Source organism: Odocoileus virginianus, chromosome 3 (genome assembly GCF_023699985.2).
Source record: "Odocoileus virginianus isolate 20LAN1187 ecotype Illinois chromosome 3, Ovbor_1.2, whole genome shotgun sequence".
NCBI lineage: Eukaryota > Metazoa > Chordata > Mammalia > Artiodactyla > Cervidae > Odocoileus > Odocoileus virginianus.
Genome location: NC_069676.1, coordinates 3,374,524 through 3,394,139, shown reverse-complemented (window position 1 = coordinate 3,394,139; position 19,616 = coordinate 3,374,524). Strand labels below are relative to the sequence as shown.

The 19,616-nt window shown below is 47.8% G+C and overlaps 1 protein-coding gene across 5 annotated transcripts in view; it reads left to right on the top strand.

Moving 5' to 3' along the window:
• GATAD2A (GATA zinc finger domain containing 2A) overlaps positions 1-19,616 on the top strand; it is a 92,504-nt gene that overhangs the window by 6,490 nt on the left and 66,398 nt on the right. The window contains exon 1 of one of the 5 annotated variants that reach the window (XM_070461178.1): positions 7,340-7,629. The exons of 3 other annotated variants lie outside the window; for them this stretch is intronic. The gene's annotated coding sequence lies outside the window, so the exon portion shown is untranslated. Of the gene's footprint in view, positions 1-7,339; positions 7,630-19,616 lie in introns of those variants that run through there. One more of the 5 variants, XM_070461164.1, reaches the window with a different exon arrangement.

Here is a 19,616-nt window from a genome sequence, read left to right as displayed (position 1 = left end):
TTGCATTATCTATCACAGGGCTCCCTGCAGTAGCTTGCCTGCAAAAGGCTGCTCTGGAGATGTTTAGAGAACTTACGGAAGCAGACAATAGATAGATCCTTCTGCAAGAGTGTTCTTGGATAATCGTTTGCTGTTATTTGTCTTTACTGCTTGGTAAAAAGTGCCATGGGAAGCCCTGTGTGCAATAGAAATTTTAGAGCCAGAAAGCCAGATTCTGCCACTTGCTGGCTTTGTGCCCTTAGGAAAGTGGCCTAACATTGGAGCCTTCGTCTCTTCATTTGCTGGTGGGGATGGCAAGCATGAAGCAAGGAGCCAGACTGTTGTAGACACCTAGTAAAGGTAGCTTCCCAGGTGGCTCAGTGGTAAAGAATCTGCCTGCCAGTACAGGAGATCCCCTGGAGCAGGAAATGGCAACCCACTCCAGTATTGTTGCCTGGGAAATCCCATGGACAGAGGAGCCTGGCGGGCTACAATCCATGGTGTCACAAAGAGTCGAACACAACTTAACAACTAAACAACAGTAAAGGTGATTGTTATAGAATCATATCAAGGCTGGCTATTCCTCTTGAGGTTGGCACCCAAGTTTGGATAGCTACCAATGGCAGTTATACTGCCCAAGAGCAAACCAGTCCACGCTGGGGCCACAGGCTGCTGTTTATGATTGAGGGCCAGTGATCTAGAGCAGCAGTCCTCAATTTTTTTGGCACCAGGGACTGGTTTCATGGAGGACAGTTTTACCATGAACCGGAGGGAAGGAGGATGGTTCTGGGATGATTCCAGCACATTACATTTATTGTGCACTCTATTTCTGTTGGTACATCAGCTCCACCTCAGATCATCAGGCATTCCAAGAGGTTAGGGAAAGCTGATGTAGAGGTTCCTGGGCTGGCTGGTTTTTCCTAACGGGTTTCCTTGGTTCACTGTAGCCTTATACTGCCCCTGCTGCTGCCGCCACTACCACTGCATCCCCTTGGTATACCCTGTGGACTTGCCGTGCCTTCTGAAGCATGACAGGGTAACTAGAAAAGGCTCAAACTTACACACGATGTGGCTGCAGTCTGTCATAGCAAAAACCTTACCTTCAAGTGTGATGGGAGTGCTCATTTAACTTGTCAAGGGTTAGGCGCCTGACTGGATACAGGGGCCCTCATATGCTGCTAGGAAAAGAGAGGTTCGTGAACTGGAAAGTGAGCAAAATGCTGCAGCTGGAATGTAGAAGGAGGGATGGATTGGAGAGCCTGCAAAGGGAGGGGAAATGGGGAGAGCTATTTTTTAGGTGACTGGGCATTCACAGGGGAGGCACAGCATGGGCACCATTAGGGACCTGGACGTGAAAAACAGTCTGGTGAATTTTCTTGACCTGAAGTGGTTATGCTTATCTAAAAATCAGTGTTTGAATGGAGCACCTTTGGCAAGAAAAGCTCAGTTACCTTCAAAAGTAGAGAGTCTTATAAAATGTGTCATAGTAGGATTCAAGATTGAACTGTAAAGTTATGTTTAAATTGACCTCTGAATAAGTATTTTCAATCAACCAGTGGTGGCTAGTGAAATCAGACTGTGCGGACTCTCTTTGTAATAGTATGCAGTCTACATGGAGGACAGATAATGGGGACTGCTTCCGATTTTTTTTTTAAATATTTATATATTTCAGCTGCACTGAGTCTCAGTTGCAGCCTGCAGGATCGTTAGTTGTGGCTTGTGGAATCTAGTGCCCTGACCAGGGATAGAACCTGGGCTCCCTGCACTGGGAGCGCAGTCTTAGCCACTGGACCACCAGGGAAGTCGCTGCTTTTGAATTTTTTCTTTCCTTTGAGGATTTTCATTTAAAAAATTTTTTTAAATTTTATCTATTTATTTTTGGCTGTGCTGGGTCCTCATTGCCACACAGACTTTTCTCTAGTGGCAGTGAGTGGGGGTATGCTCTAGTTGTAGTGCTCTGGCTTCTCATTGCAGAAGCTGTGTTCTAGGCGCCTGGGCTTCAGGAGTTTTGGCATGTTGTCTCAGTCGCTGTGGCTCCCAGCCTCTAGAGTGCGGACTCAATAGTTCTGGTGCACCGGCGTAGTTGCTCTGTGGCACGTGGGGTCTTCCTGAGTCAGGGGTTGAACCTGTGTCCCCTGCATTGACAAGTAGATGCTCTATCACTGAGCCACCAGGGACGCCCTAAGCTGGCCTACAATTCTTAACATGCAGAACAGTTTTTTAACTTGCATGACATTTTCAAGGTTTAGGCTTTATATTTTATATTTATAAAGGTTTGAAGTTTATATTTATCCTCTTAAAGTATCTATACTGAAGGTTGATTTTTTTTAATTTTTTTTTTTAATTGAAGGATAATTGCTTTACAGGATTTTGTTGTTTTCTGTCAAATCTCAACATGAACCAGTCATAGGTATACCTCTATCCTCTCCCTTTTGAACCTCCCTCCCCATCCCACCCCTCTAGGTTGATACAGAGCCCCTGTTTGAGTTTCCTGAGCCGTACAGCAAATTCCCATTGGCTATCTATTTTACATATGGTGAAGGTTGATTTTTGACCCAAATTTGAAGAAAAGATTTTACTGCTTTCAAACCAGGAGTTGGTAATATCGTAGGCCTGACTAGATCAGCATGGAATAGGGCAAGCTGCGAGGGAGAAAACTAGAAAGACCCATCTCATATATTTTCTATAGTAAAATGCTGGGCACCAGTGGAGGTGGCAAGTACTCATCATGTTAGGAAAACTTTGGGAGGAATGTTTTTCTCCTTCCTATGTCAAGTTGGAACATCTGCCATTTAATAACTGGAGATAGAGGTATGAACTGGATACCAAGGTTTTAAAATATGTTTTTCTAAATGTCTAAACCAAGGATGTTTATTAGCATCCAAGGATGAATGATGTGACTAACAGTTTCTTTGTTAAGCATGTTTGAATAGATTTATTTCTAGACTTAAGATTGTCATAGAGCACTTTTTTTTTTTCCTGGTTGTCTTCTGTTTTTTTTCCCTCAATTCTTTAATTCATAAAAACATGGTTCACTGACTAACTTTTCAGACTTAAAATAGATCTAAATTAGATGTGCTTTTTTTTGTCAGCCATGTATAGACACAAAAGAGATATTCCTTGCCAACTGGTGACACATGCAGATGAAGACAGAGTGGGAGATACACTTCCGGTTCACGGTTCACAGTGGTACTACTTAGCAGTTTGTATTTAACCCTTTAGGGAAGCATTTGTACTCAGAACCCTGTAATAGAGGGATATCGTCAAGGTCACAGAGACTAACTACACATGGAGCCTGAACTCCACGTTGCATTAAAACTAAGTGTTCGGAGTTTTGGCTAGAAAGGCTACTCAAACACATGTTGACAAGGTGGCTCATCTCCAGAGAGCTGCACTTCAGAGAGCTTTCCTGGGATGGGGCAGACAGGAGCTGATGTCTCCCACAAACTTCGAATCTAGTGTAAAAGTGTGATTGCTTTTAAACAGTGACATTTGTTGTAGCAGCTGTAATGTGTTGGGAGTATTGTATTTTTCTTAAAGTACATCCCCTTTAACTCTTCTGGTCCTTGAAAAAGGTACTAAAAATATCAAAGTACTAGGGAGATGAAATTCACAAAGAAACAAATCTTTTCCTTTCCCAACCCAATTGCTTTGTAATCTCACCATCTGAGTATGAATTTGGGGTGAAATAAGAAACTTAAAAATAATCCTCTTAGAGACTGTGGTTATATTGTCTCTAAACTCAATGAAAACAGTTTTAGACTTTAGAGTACTAAAAATGCAAAGTGTGGAAAGTAGTCAGTGCTGTTTTTCTTTCTTTTTAAATAATTTTTTAAAATTTTATGATCACATTTCTATTTGTGTATGTGTGTATGTATTAATTTTTGGCTGCATTGGGTCTTTGCTGCTGCATGCAGGCTTTTCCTAGTTGCATTGAGCTAACTCCTCTCTAGTTGTGTTGCATTGGCTTCTCATTGTGGTGGCTTTTCTTGTTGCAAAGCACAGGTTGTAGGGTTTGCGGGCCTCAGTAGTTGTGGTGCACAGGATTAGTTGCCCCTCAGCATGTGGAATCGTCCCGGACCAGGGATAGAACCCATGTCCCCTGCATTGACAGGTAGATTCTTAACCACTGGGTACCAGGGAAGTCTAGTGCTCTTTGTCATAAGGGTACCTTAAAAAAATTTTTTTTTAAACTTTTTATTTGGCTGCACTGGGAGTTAGTTGCAGCATGCACAAACTTTAGTTGCAGCATGTGGGATCTAGTTCCTTGACCAGGGATCCAACCCGGGCCCCTTGCATTGGGAGCTCAGCATCTTCGCCATTGGACCATGAGGGAAGTCCCTATTTTTTTCAAACTTGAATGAACAACCTGTTTATTCTTTGGAGAGCTTCTTAGAATACAAGTTGGAGCTTAGTGTCACTGTTTGATAGCGGTAATCTAAAAATTGGTTAAAGTCTTCATAACTACGCCTGCTTAGCTTGTGAATTTAAGCATTCTGAGAGAGAAAGCCATCTAGAAAGTATAAAGGATAATGAATCCACCCCTTTTCAGCCCTTTCTGCGCCAAAGCCACTCCAGGAGTAGCCAGCTCTGGCCCCTTGCCTCTGCTATTCTCGTTGCCTAGGATGTCCATCCATTAAGAGCTGGCTCAAATGTCACATCCGCAAAGATTTCCCAGAGCCCTCCCCAGAGAGGGGAGCATTCCTTTCCTCTGTGAGTCCTGTCTTTCCTACGAAGGCATTTTATGCATTGAAATCATTCTGTGTCTTTCTGTGCCACCAGCCTTTGAACCTTGTTTAGGTGGTGCCTCTAGGCTCCCCCAGCCTACAGAATCCAGTTCTTATTTATCAGATAAGACATCTTAAATTTTTGCCCACCAGAAACTTCAAAGAAATTTTCTGATTAAAACCCAAAAAGTACAGTACCTTAAACATTCAGTAGGTGATGCTACTCCTTTTCAGTCAGTTTCACACTACTTTGGAGCCTTTGACTAATTTCTGCTTTATAAACGAGGACACGAACATGGAATTTGGCCCAAATTTCTTTTCGTCAGTCCCTCTGTTGTACAGGAATTTAGCTCAGATGGTGTTTGGAAGTTTATTTAATAGTACATTAGAGAGATAATTAGAATATTTCTTCAGTGGTTAGGGTGGAAGGAGGCTTGGCTATTATTAGCAAGGATCTGATCTGAAGGATATGAAGTGAATTTGGCAGAAAAATTTTTCAACTTAATAACAGAAGTGTTTTTATGTTAACTGACATCTATACGTATTAAGTGACTGCCTCGTTCTTAGGGCAGAGGGAAAAAACTTCAAGAGAAACATAGTTCTAGCCCTGCTTGTCTCTTAGTGCTTTGTTTTAGAATGGTATCTGAAGGTGATTGCAGCATATTTCTTAATCAGCTGAATCTCAGTTCAGCCAGCTGAACTATTTGCTGTTTAGTCCAGTACAATGGCACAAGGCCTCAAAGCCAAGCAGCATCAGCATTCACCCACCTGAGCATCTGGGTCCCCAAACAGGTCTGGATTCACCATCGCTTTTTCCATCTACACACTTGGTCCTCTCTTCCTATCACAAAATAAACCATTTCACCCTTTGCCAGCCAGAGAAGTTGGCACTGTTCTTTGGAGGACCACCTGTCACCAGTTCACATCTCAGTCCATGGGGCCGTGTCATTACTGTGTCACAGCTGATGCCTTCCTCTTTAAAACAGGATGGTTGTCACCTGGGTGATTTGCACAGGGTTTGCCAGCTCATATCTGGAATCCCTATGTCAGACTCAAGTCTTGGATCTCCCACCTGACCATACTTTGCTGTGTCTGTAGTTAATTAAGTTGGATTAATCAGGACCCAGTTGAGGAGCAGTGAGGTAATATTTTGCTTGTATTGCTTTAATATAGCTGTATTGCTTTAATATATATCATCTCACTAATTGTTGAATAAAGCAGTTCTCAGAATACAGAGCTGCCAAATTAGAGTGAAAATCATACTTGTTTTAAACTACCTTTGCCTCTGGGATGAGGGATTTTTCTGCATTCCTCTACCCAGTTACCTGTTTGAGAATAAACTGTTTTTGTTCGGTTTTTGAATTTGAACATTTAAATTTCTTTGTAGCAAGGCAAATTGCTGATAAAATTGGGTCAGGCAAGGTGTTTGAGGGTCAACAACTTGTATCATTTTTAGTTTGAGGAATGCTTCTCTTTTGGTCCTGGAGAGGTCTTACCAGATGTTGGCTTTAAGCCCTTGAAAGATTTTTTGGGTTGGGTTGGGGGTGGAATCAGCAACAAAAAGTTGCCAGTTAGGTGTGGAACTATGGGCTTTTTTGAACTTCTTATTGAGATTGGTTGGGGGGGTGGAGGAACATGGCAGAAAACTTTATAATTTGTGAAACTTACTCTACATTAAGTTTTTTAAAGTTTGGGGTCAAGACCAGTTGTGGGTCAGAATTACATTGATTCTCTTTAAAACAATGAAGTACAAAAATATCACTACATTTCAAGTGGTAAAAGTATGTTTGGTAAAACTTTGTTTCACTTGATGAATATGTATTAGGATGTGTTATCTAGGTGTCTCATTATGAATTATTTGTATTAATGCCATAAAAAGAACTTGGGAAGGGCCTTTTTTGGTGATTCTTCAGGACCTAACCTTGATATTGAGAGCTTCTTATAATACAAGGTATTTTATTTTGCCTATTGAAATTGTGTTTTGCTTTATGTAGTTGAATATCTCCAAAGCCCATCCTCTCGGGTTAGACTGTTTCGCGTGTTTCCTCCACGTCACTGCAGAGGGAAGGGCGCAGATTTGGTTTCTTGGGAGGTTTCACCTCCTAGAAGCCCGGGGCAGATTGGGAAGTAACTGGAGAGGGAGAGCAGTCATCTCTTAAGTGTTTTTAAGTTGGTGGCTCAGGCGCTTACTTTGTAGAATTCTCTTTACTGAGCTGGAGGAATTATGGTTTCGCCGATCCCCTGGAGGGGAACTTCTGTGTGTCGATCCCGCAGGGGTGGCATTCTAACCTCGGTTTTCAGAAGTTGCTCGAGGTCTCGCGGCCCAGTTGGAGCGAGGTCAGCAGTGAGCGCGCCGTGAGTCAGCCCTGGGCGCGGCCCGCTCGGCTGTGCCGCGCGGGTGAGCTGGCGACGACCCTTCGGCGCTGCTACAGGAGCCCGCCCGAGCCCTCGTGGGAAACCAGCGCACGGGGCTGGGCGTCCCGTGGAGGGCGGTCGGGAGGGGCGGTGCTTCCGGGGCGGTGCCGGTCAACCGACCCCGCCCACCAACACAAGACCCCGCCCATCAACCGCCTGGCCCCGCCCAGCCGGGCGCGGGCGGGCGGCGTCGCCTTTAAGAGCTCCCCGGTGTTTTGGGGGCCGCGGGCCGGGCGCGCTGACCTGGTGCGCATGTCCCGGGCGGTGACGCCGGCGCCGGGCTCCATGTGTGCGGCCGAGGGGCGCATTATCTGGCCGGCGGCGCGGGCGGGCGGGCGTACCGGCGGAGCGAGCGCCGCGGGCCCGGGCGGCCCCACTGGCGGAGCGAGCGCGCGCGGCCCAGCGCCCCCAGCCCCTCGGCCGCCCGGCCCCGCAGGCGACCCTGACCCCGGCCCCGCGGCCCCTTGAACCCGCTCACTGTCCTAGGGCCCGGCCGGCCCGCGGCCCGGTAAGTTCCGGACCAAACTTGGCGGGGGGCGGGGGCTGGGGTCAGGGCCGGGGTCGCGTGAGGGAGACTGGAGCGGCCGGGGCGGTGTGGGCTGGGCAGGGTTGGAGGGTCGGGGGGCTGTGAGGGACCCCGATGCGAGCGTGGAAAAGTGAGAGCGAGCGAGTTCTACTCCTTGTATTCCGGGAGCGTCTTCCTCGCGCTGCCCTGGAAAGTTCCGCGCTCCGACGCCGCCCGGGCACGTGGGGGCCGGGCCGGGCGGGGGTCCCAGAAAGTCGCGGCGTCGCCCCTCTTCCTCTTGGGCTTCTTCTGGGGGTCAGAATCGGGGCCAGGTCGTGAGGTGCTGCTTCCGAGCGGCCAGGACGGGCATGGGGGTAGTGGCACGTGGGCGCGCGGGGCGGGGGTCCCGGGCGGGAGACGAGGGTCGCGGGCAGGCCGGGCCGCGGCGCTGAACCCCGCGGCGACGGCGACGGCGGCTGCGGATCCCGTGTCAGAATAAGAGTCCCCGCGCGCCCACGCCTGCAGGGCTGGCGCTCCCCCCCGCTCGCGCCCTTCCTGCCTGACCCCGGGGAGCCACGGGACCCTCCCCCCTCTCTGGGTTCCGGCCTTTCTCAGGGCGTTTTGCTTTAAATTTGCCTCTCCATCTAGGTGTTGGCTGTATTGATTTCTTTTTTCCCACCTGGAAAGGGTTGGCATCAGTGACTAGACAGCAGCAGCTGGCCTTTTAAAGGGATTATTGCCAAGAATCGGAATTGATCACTTCAACAAGGAAAGGCTTATGGGCAGGGCCCTAGCCTAGAGCGTGACTGACACTTGGTGTGTGTGTAAACACTGGGACCCAGAAATGAATGGGGACCCCTCCCTTAGGCACTGAATGACTTGGGAAACGTGCGTGCACGTTTCTCCCTTGCCCTGGGAATTTTGCAGGGACTGCTTAATTTTGTGTATCTGACTCTACCTCTTTACGTGTGTGGTTCATCCTTATCTTTAGAGCTTTGGATTCTTTAGGTCAAAGTCCAAGTGAGTCACTTGAGCCTTTAATTTTTCTCTCTTCCTTACCCTTTTACTTCTTTCACTTTTCTCGGAGTGCACAGTACTGGTTAAGTCTGTGGTTCTTGTGTGTCCATTTCACACAGTGACACCTTCTGGCTGTGGTGGCACAGAGAAACTGAGGGACAGACAGCCTTCTGTGCAGTTGCTTCAGTCTTGCACCCACTGTCCTGTTGATATTCTTTTTCTTCTGGTAGTGGGTTACAAGTTTTCTTTTAAGTTCAGTTCAATTCAGTCAGTGATGTCCAGCTCTTTCCGACCCCGTGGATGCCAGGCTTCTCTGTCGATCACCAACTCCCGGAGCTTGCTCAGATTCATGGCCACTGAGTTGGTGAGGCCATCGAACCATCTTATTCTCTGTCGTCCCCTTTCCTCCTGCCTTCAATCTTACGTGAAATGTTTGCTGGCACTAGAGTGCTGGTAACTTGTTAGGCCTGACAGCAAGCTGTGGAGGAAAGATCAAACTGGCCCCAATTTGAGTGCCCACTGTATGCTAAGCTCAGTTCACAGACATATTTCATGCCACTAATAATCCGATTTGGGAAGGGAGAGTATACTCATTTTCCAGGTGGGATCACTGGGATTTCTTGCTTCCCCACGACTGCTGAGCAGTGGAGGCAGAGCTGGGCTCGCGCCTGCCTGGTGGGGCGCCACAGCCCAGGAACGCTCCGCTTTGCAAGCTGTGTATCTTCTGAGAGCTCCCACAGCACAAAGTCATGTACTTGTCCAAGCTCCAGTACCTCTGATTGGAGTTAGGGGATGATCTGGTAACTCCGTTTCTAGCCCTGCTTTGTCCTTGGAGAGCAGAATTACCAGGTGACTTTTAAGAACCAAGCCACAGTCACCCCACTGCTTCGCTTCTATAGCCTATAACTGAGAAAAGTTGGCTCTTTTTTGGAGGAATCGGTTTAGATTGGGGATTTTGAGAGTAATCTGCTAGACCCTCTCCTCGCTAACTCCCCCACCCTTCATCTTTCATCCCCTCTGTTGCCCCCAAAATTCTGAAGCTGGTTTTTGCAGAGGATTGCCTGTCATCTTGGATGTGGTGTAGAGAATGGGATTAATGTACTAATGATTTGGATGCATTGTTATTTCCATTCAGATGACATCATTTTTTTTTAAATGTCAAGTCATCTCTATTAATGCAGTATCATTTGGCAGATCCTACAGTCTTATATTTTGATAGGAAAAAAATAATGCTGCTTGCTCTTGGTAGAAAAAAATCCTGGAAGAATTTGTAGCAAGATGTCAACAAAATCTTTGGGTTAGGATTAGCAATAGTTTTTTGTTTTTATAAACTTTTTAGTGTCTGTGTTTTACAATTTTTTTTTTTTTTTTTTTACGAAAGAGCACTTTAAAATATTAGTATTGAATGATAAAGCATTTAAAAGACTCCAGTTCTCAACTCTTGTAAGTAGTTCTCACTTGTTTTGCATCACTTATTTTGTGACTTTGTGGCATTGCAAGTAGTGATTTCTCTATTGATTTATTCAATAAATATCAGAGTGCATACTGGGCCTCTCGCACTGTGCTAGTAATCTCTCCCTGCTCAGTGGAGTTTACTGTGAGATTAATGGGAGAGCAATTGTAACTAATCTCATAAACTTGAGGAAACTTAACACGGGCCAAGGATAGAAGGATGTTGTGAACTGGTAAGCAGGACTCGAGGGGGCCTTCCTTCATCTGGGATCAGAGGACATGTAGGAGCTAAATAAGCGGAAAAGGGAGAGCATTTCTGGCAGAGAGAGTGTTTGGGACTGAAGGAAGATCAGTGTGGTTGGAGCAGAGAGAGACACATGGGCAGGTTCCAGGACCGCGAGGGTCCGGAATTTACCATAAGAGCAGTGGGACCCAGCTGAAGAGGGGGAGGCAGGGACCAGTGTGATGAGGGTGCACTGAACCCCGTAGCTAGGACCTCCTTGGGCCCTGGACAGCAGAGGACTGAAAGGTGGACCTGAAGGGCGTGAGTGGGAGAGTGGTGAAGCTGTTTCTGAAATGTTGGCATTTTCTGGTGTTCTGTTGGGAGAGAATGAAAAATGGCCTGCAGAGTCTTGAATGTGTCAGTTTCCAAGACACAAAAGTGTTATAATCTTACCACTGAGTCCAGTTAAGGACTGCAACTCAAATACTTGTGTCCACAACTACCTGTTTCGACTTGGGGTGTTTCTGTGCCATCAAATGGAATGGACAAGACTGTTTTCCCTGGGCTTATTTTTTTCCCCCAATAATTGAGATAATTTATGCTCATTGTAGAAAACTAGGAAGATTATGAAACAGGGGAGTAGGTGAGGTCTTCATGAGCCGTGGTCCTGGGGTAATAGAGCATCGTTGGGATTTCCTTGTAATAGTTGTCAGGTTGGGAAGTGCCGTAGAACCAGAAGAACGAGTTGGCAGTGTCATAGTTTGAGGCTTACAGAACTGTGCTGCCAGCTAAATGTGGTTGGTTGTTAGAATGGATGCTCTTGAGTTATATGAACTGTTTTAGGAGGTGAGTTAGGCAGTCTGGCTTCAGATTGCTATTTGTTCAGCTAATGAAACTTACTTTATGTGCCAGCTGTGCAAAGCTACATCTTTGTCTTAAATTAGGAAGGCAGCGTGTTAAGAAGGTGAAGGTAAAAGGCAGGGGACTTGAAGAGGTGGCAGTGAGGCGGAAGGTGGTGAGACTGTGTTATTGGAGACAAGTTCCAGCTGGGGACACATCTTGCGTACCTGTGGATTTTCGCAAACATCATGTGGGACTTTTTAGTCAAGAGGAATGTCAGACCACAGGCTTCTTGCCCCTCCCCTTGCTTTCTAGGCTGTATTTGTGACCTCTTTTTTTGTCTAATGAAAATGTAGGTTAGTCTTTTAGAAGACAAAGAAACTTACTCTAATTGAAAACCTGCAGGTCGCCTTAGGAAGTGACTGGGAATCCTCTGGAACACTCCAGGGTATGTGAGAAAGGGTCTTTGCAGCTTCAGTGTACTGCACCCACTTTCTGGCTCTCAGTCTTCACAGAGGTACCTGTTTCACAGGTGAGTTTGACAGGGATCTTGCTTTCCTGTTCTGATTCCCGGTTCTTGGATTCCTTATGTGAAAGGACTGAAGATTTGATATGTGTCTGAGGAAATCTGAGGTAGAATGTGCTGGCTGGGATGGGCTGTACCTGAAAGGGGGCTCTCAACAAAATTGAGGCAGAGTTTGGAGGGAAGGTTTGATGAGGCTGCTTGGCCTCAGCTCCAGCCATAGCTGGGAGTGGGGTAGAGGGCCGAGGCAGAGTTGGAGGCAGTGTGGGATTGGAAAGAAAGTCTTCACTTGACGCTGAAGAATCCTTCAGCTACTCCTCCTGTGTCTTCATCTCTACACTTGACCCTACTTGACCTGCCTTGATGGCCAGGTCTTTTGATTTGAACCTTCAAACCTAATTTATCCTAAACAAGGTAATGCCTTTGAGCGCACTCTAATGCTGCTGGATTACATGGTCATCCAGCTCCTCCTGGTGTCGGGTGGGGGTGGGGGGTGTTCCCGGGCAGCAGGTCCCTGTAGAGGTGTCCTGGGCCAACCCTGGCTTTGCCTTAGGTTGGGTGTGAGCTCCACCCAACCACTTCATAGTGACTTGACCTTGGTGAGCCTCATCCTCTGTTTCTCATTTCTTCTTCTTTTTAAAATATTTATTTTAATTTATTTATTTGGCTGTGCCAGGTTTTTGTTGTGGCATGTGAACCCTTAGGGAACTCTTAGTTCCCTGACCAGGGATCGACCCTGGGGCCCCTGCATTCAGAGACTTAGCCACTGGACTGCCAGAAAAGTTGCCTATTTTTTATTTCTGAAAAGAAGGAAGTATTGTCTACCATGAATGACGGAGTTGGAAGTGAGATAATAAATGCAAAGGGGCATAGTGCAGCACCTAGTGTGTGCCTGCTCACACACTCAGGGCCACTGGGTGTACTATTGTGGCTGGAATAGATGAGGCAGAGCTTGGAAGCTCACTGCGCTGCTTCTCATGTGTGGAGCACCTCCATGCTTGTGGGACAGATGGCACTGTCTGCCCCTGGGAACCACAGCCTGTCCACACATTTGATATGGAAGAAGGTGAAGTCCCTACAGAGGGTGATACTTGCAGGGTCACCTTGCTGGGTTTTCTACATCTGGGACTGGGCCCCAGCATTTCTGATTTCAGACTGAATGTTTTTCCCGTCCTCCCTGGCAGTACAGAACGTCTGGGTTGGTGATGCCTCATCGGGGCAAAGGGGACACAGCCCCTCTTCCTGACCCAGGGCTTTCTGAACCTCACATTCTGATTTTCAGGGGGCTGCTCTTCCATTTGTAAGACGTTCACCAGGCAGATCCTCATGGGGTCCTGCCGTTGAGAACCAAGAGGGGCTTCTGTACTTCTGGCCTTACCACTGAGTGCACTTTGGCCAGGGATTGGAAGTAGGTTGCTTGATGGTGCTTGCAGTGGCTAATGGGTGAGTTTGGGCCTGAACCCTGTCTTTCTTTGCACTCAGGCTGCTTGGGAATCTGAAGATCTGACAACAGCTTACCATTCTTCAGCTGTGGGCAGGTTGCCTGGCCACCTGGCTTCAGCTTTCCCACCTATAGATGGGCACTGTATCTTTAACCTCATGGGATGGTTGCAAGGACAACTGAGAAATGTTTGAAAAAGTAGTTAGGGGTATCCTAACCCTTAGTCCTCCATTTGCCTCTGAGATGAAACTCCCCCCCTGAGGGAACTCCCTGGTGGCCCAGTGGACTCCTGGACTTCCACTGCAGGGAGCATAGGTTCCATCCCCCGTTGGGGAACTAAGATCCAAAACCAAGCCAAAGACCAAAATCATCCTCTGCCCAGAGGACAACTACAGGATAATCCCCTCAAGTTTTACATCTCAGTTATCAAGCACAATGAAACACTCAGATTGAGAAGCTAGATTTTCTTCATAACAAAAATTCTACCACAGCCTAACAATTTGGAGGTCTTCAGAACTCATTGTAAGGAGATCTCACCTAAAAAGGTCAATCAGGTTGCCCAGAAGGGAATTTTAAAAAGCCTTGTGGTCTTAACTCTGCATATAATCCCAATATAACATTTCCTCCAATTCCGATTGTTCTGTGCAATTACCCTTTGAGTCAGTGGCTGTTAAACTTGACCCAGCATATTTTTACCTGAGAGGAAGGTTCTCACCAGGACCTTGGAGGTGAGCAGTTTTCCAGGCCAGTTTTTCCTTACTGGAGAGTTTCCATTTGTTGGGCTTTCATGGCAGTGACAACAGATTTAGTTTTCTTGTGTGTTTTGGGCAGGCTCTTACTGCTAGCCAGCCAGTTCTGAAAATTTTGCTGCTGCAACCTTCATTCATCCATGGAGGAAAGTGGTCCGTCCCCCCTCCCCCCCCCCCAGTTGTTCAGTGCTGTGGGGATAGTGTAGGAGCATGGCAAACAGAATCTTTGGTTTGAAGGTGTTGGTTGCATTGGTTGAGTCACTCCAGACCTGTGATATTCTCAGGGCTTGCTTATCATTAACAGAACACTTTAACTTCATTTTCTTTTTTTTCCTGTATTATTGTGTATGTAAAGGCTTAATGCATTCCTTCAATGGCAAGTGATTCTTGCAGAGGATTCTGGAGTCAGATCCCTCCCTGGGATTCTTTTTCATGCCCTGGAGAGATTTTTGAGGGTTTGGTTAGTGTTTTCCTTGACACTTTTGTTTGATTAGCTGACCTTTTCAGCAGATTCTGTGTTGGTCATCTGTCTCTTGCCTCTTTCCCCAAACCTTTAAGGTTTTTATTGTTGAGGCTTTCTGTCTCTTTCAACCCTACAAGTGACATTTCCTGATACTAAAGTCTGGGGAGAAAGTGGGAGTCTCAGGTGTCAGTAGTAGTCATACCCTGGTCTGCTTGTGAAGTTTTCTTGGTTAAGGATATTAACGGACTTGAGTCTGGATTGAAATGTAATTGCAGCCTACTGTCAATTTCTGTTTGTCAGGAAGAGCATTAGAAATGTAACTATTTTTGGTCCTTGGGCAGCAGACCAGTTTAATATTCACCTGGGACTAGCTTCTGTGTGCTGTTTTGCTGAACCCAGCAGGTGGCATACAGTCTTCCAGATGAGTGGGGCAGGCCTTGATATAACAAACTGGAAACTGAGGCCTGAGAGGGGAGTGGACTGCCCTATGTTGACTTGCAGAAGAGAGAAGGACGCGGAGCTCTATTCCCTTCTGGAGCCTCCTGGTCTGATCTGTTACTTTGCTTCTTTATGGCTTGGTTAGGTTCACAATTTTTATTTTGTTTTAGGTTTCTCTTCCCTTTATTTATGAAGTGTAAGTCCAGTGGCAAATTTCCTTCCTCAGGACCTTGTCTTTTGAGGTCATCACGGTATCTCTAATGTGAGGATGGGACAGGACACAGGCAAGAATTCAGGCTGCTTCTGGAGTCTCCGGGCTGCATTTAAAAACCAGCAAAGAAAACAAACTGTAGCTATGTTTCTTGTTCTGGAATTGAGTGGTTGATGGCTTTTAGTTTTAAGAACATTAAACTGCTTTTCCCTATCTATTAAAAAACAAGAGATGGCACTCATTATTTCAGCACCCTCCAGATGAATCATTTTGGGTGACCATTTCAAGGATTCAAGAAAGCTGAACATCAGATCCTATATCAGGCTCTGCTAGTCTAGGGCAGGAGGGACGGTCCTCAACACTCAGGTAAGGGTGAGTCTAGAACAGCACAGGCTGGCTGCTGAAAAGCTGTGAGAGAGGTTGTTTCTCACTTACCCTTTATATGTGGGGGGAGTCTGCTCTGCCACTGAAGTCATCTTTAAGCCATTTCATGAACTGGTTACAGGATTGAATGTGTTCTAGAACAAGAGAAGATTGGGGTAGGGGGTGGTAAGGGGCTCCAGGAGGTGTGTTGGTGATTTGGGAATCTTGGCTCAGGATTGGACAGTTGTCCTTTCCTGCTGCTGGTGCGGGCGCCATGGGTATCTACTCAGCCCCCTCAGGGAGGGTGGGAGAGGTTCCTCTTAACTTTCCAGAGGCAGAATCGGGTGGCTCTGCCGTGACATGCAGCGAAAGTGTAAGGTCCCTGGGGAAGGTGCTCTGCATTGGGTGAGCACAGGAGAGACCTGCGCTCACCTGTGAACTTAAGACGGTGGGAGCATGCCCACTTTGTTGCCTTGGTTTATTGCAGAAAGGAGAAGGAAACTTAAATTGTAACCAGTCTTCCGTGAACCATTGTTGGCTGCTGCTTTTTTTTTTAAGTTTTTTTTTTTTTCTTTTTTTTTTAAGTTAGCCCATTGATATTTAAGAGCCTAAGTTACTCCAGTAGGTGACCCATGGAGTGAAATGCAGTGCATGCATCTCATCACCACACAGTGAGTTGGTGGCTCACACTTGGGCACACACTGAGCCACAGCACGTGTTGCGGGCCCTGAGATTCCCTAAGGAGAGATGCTGAGCTGGGTGACAGAGATGCAGAGATGTCCTCGGGCCCAGGTGGCCCCAACCCAGCTCCTCAGTGAGTTGCCATCATATTACTGAAGTGCACTGTGCACATATAATTTTTGTTACATGTCATGACATGAGAAAGATGGGGCATCTGGTCTGTACTTGCCATGCACACTATTCTGAGAAGAGATGATTCCTTGGTCTTGGGGTTCTTAACAGCTATTGTGAAGCAGGTTTGTTGTGTGGGAGTGGACTGTTAGAGGGAGTGTTCCCTGTACTGGAGTGTCGGGGAGGGATGGCATTGGAAAATCACTGTCCTGGACCTCAATGTTTGTGGAAAATAAGTTTGAAAAATGATTATCATTGATGACCTTAAATGGAGGGCTGTTGACACCTGATACTAAAAGCACGGAGCGCCCTCAGGTTTGTGAGGAGGGAAATGCTGACTTGAATTGGGTAGGGAAGCCAGTGAGGGAGAAGGGCCGCTGATAAGAGGCAGGCATGGGCTGACCTGGCCTTAAGTTTGCCTGATGGGGAGTAAAAAGCAGGAACAGGTGCCAGAGACCCTGTGCGTGAAGATCGGGTGGGATTAAACTGGGTGCCAGGGGCTGAGGACAAGTCACCTGTTCATTCAGCAGCCGGGCCCCCTTCTCTGCCTGGCTTGTGCTGTGCCCCTGGGCTCTGGCGATGGGCGAGAGGGCCAGTTCCTGCCCTCGGGGGCCCTAACTCTTCATGGGGCAGACAGGGCACCGTGCCCTGGGAAAGAGGAAGGACAAGCAGGAGCGTGTCCAAGTGGTGGCACCTGAGTGAAGACTGGAAGGTGACACAGGCCCTGAGATAGTGGATCTTAAGTTTTCAGGGTGCTGAGTTTGAGCAAAGGTGGGGTGACCTGGGTCCTAGAGAAGTGTGGTCTGAGATCATGTCTCCTTCCTGGGAGAAGCCAGGCATTGTGAGACAGCCCAGCCTGTGGGCCTGGATGGCCGCTCTCTGCTTCACTGGGAGAACATGTGAAGGTTGAGGTATGGTGGGTCATGTGTGGTCATCAGGACTCAGGACCCTCATGAACTGAGGGGTGTGTGTCTTTGACCCTTCTCTGGGGGCTGGGTGCGGAACTTGACTTGTCCTCGTGTCTCCTCCTCCCCAAACTGGCAGTGCTTTGTGCTAGATGAAAGTGTGGTAAATAACAGATAAAAGAATAAAATACCTGAGGGATGGTCCTGTATATAAACAGTTTGTTCTGCTCTGTTCGCAAGAGTGAAGTAGTGATGAGTGGATTGAAATTAGGAGGACATGGCCCTTAACTCCGCCTGAGAAAGAGCTTTGTAGTCGTTAAGAGGGCCCAAGAAGAGGCTCAGTATGATTCCTGTGCCCCGGGAGCTGGTTGGTAATCAGCGTTTTCTAAAATCTGAGAATTTTCCAGCTTGAGGCTTTGGACACTTTTCCAGACAGACCTACAGCAATTAAGACACTTCCCTGAAACATCCACATGAATTTTTCCAAGAGCTGCTACTTTCTAGTTTGAAAAAGTTACCCTGTTTCATGCATTGCTCAAATGTTTTCAAATCCTGACTCTTCTGGCAGAGTCCAGGGAAGAAGACAGGTGGATGTCCTGCCAAATGACAGTATGGGTTTTGAGAGTAGGGAGGGGTTGTGGACACAGGAAGGAAGGGGGTCTTGGAGACTTGGCCCTTGGGAAAAAATGACTTGGTTCTGAGAGTGGCATCTGCCTGACGATGACCAGGGGTCCCGGTTTTGAGGTTAAGGTTGGGAGTGAGGAAATCAGGAGAGTTAGGGGGAGGGTAGCAGACTGGTGCCTCATGTGCAGAGCTGGGAGGGCCAGCATGTGCCCTGGCCACCAGCCACCTTAGGAAGCTCTCCCTTCAGGGCCTGGGCTGCCCCCCAGCTCCATGTCCCGTGGGCCGGGGACTGCCGAGTCAGTGACCAGAGGACCTGTCTCCTTCCCCTGGTCTGTGTCTGCTCTGTTTCCTGCCTCCTGTGGGCACTTTGCTCCTCGGATGGAAGGAAAGCAGCTCAGTCTACACAAGTCGTCCTCGCTGCGGGCCCCAGGTCTGCTTGCTGGAGTGCTGAGTGTGGTTGGCGTCTGTGTACATCTCCCACAGTGGAAAAGACAAAAGGGTCTTCATTTATATTTATAACCCAGGCTGGCAGTGTTGAGCAAGTCCTCTTCCCTTAGCTTGTGTGTACCCTGGCAGCAGGAGCTTAGAAATCTGTGCTTCAGCACCCTCCGAGGGTTTCAGTGCCTCACATAGAACGTGAAGACACACATGAATCACTGCATATGCTGAATGGCTCACCGAATGAGGACTTGAACAACAAGCCTTATTCTTACAGGAGGTTTCCTGAAATTCAGTAAAGGGTTAAGTTAATGTGCTCTTATCAGAGGAATGGAGGTTGTGCTGACCTTTGCTTTAGGAAGTTCTCCCAAAGCCTTGGGAAGGATCCAGCCTTAGGATGGTCTTGGTTAAGAGACAGACTGCCTCCCCAAGGTGCCACGGTTGAGATCAGAGCCTGGGTCTGGATCCCCATTAGCCCTGTAACCCTGGCCGATCACCTTGGCTTCTCTCAGCCTGTTTTCTCATCTGTCAAGTGTGGGCATCAGTGGCAGTTTCCCCTGTGAAGTGTGGGTGACAATGGCAGTCCCCCCGTGTGAAGTGTGGGTAGTGTTAGCAGTACCTGTTTGAAGTATGGGTAGAGTTGGTAGTACCTCATTCTGTGGTTACGAGGATTAAATGAAATCAGGCATGTAAAGTACTGGCACCACGCCTGGCACCAAATAAAGAATTTTTTTTTCCCAAATAAAGAATTTAATAATTGTTAGCCACTGTTACACTTTTCTTTTCCTCCTTTAGTAACACAATCTCTTGTCAGTGTGCTAAAGGTGATTCTCTGGATGTTCCGCCTTTGTCAGCAGTGGGCTTTTTTCTGCAGCGGTTGGAATCTGTGTGCCCAGTGGTGGCTTTCTCAGTGCAGGGTCAGGCCCTCCCCTTCCCATGCCGCCAAAGCCCGATGAGCGCTGGAAGCAGTCCTGGACCGCGGGGGGCCACGGAGCCCCCACCTGCAGCAGTCTTGTCACTGGGGTCTTGGGGACAGGCCTGCAGTGACTGGGACCTAGGTCTGTGTGAGGGACTGGTGACAGCGTGGCGGTGGGGTGGGCCGCGGAGGCGGCCAGAGGGGTCCTGCAAGGCGCGCCCAGTGACAGTGCGGTGACTGGACCCCTACTCTTGCCTCCCTGGCACTCCTCCTCACCGCTCTTCACCCCTTCTGGTCTGGGAGGGCTGCTGACCTGGGACTTCCCAGAGGATTTCTTGCTTAGGTTGTGTTATGTTGGCAGGACTGTGCCACTGGGATGAGATGGACTTTGTGGGCTACTTGGGAATATCTCCTCCCAGCTAGGACCGTGTTCCTCTGGAATGTGTGGTCTGCGTTCTCAACAGCTGACAGCTTAGACGTGCACCTTTGCCTGGAAGATAAAGTGTGTGCTGGCCAGTGTGCGCCCCTGTGCTCA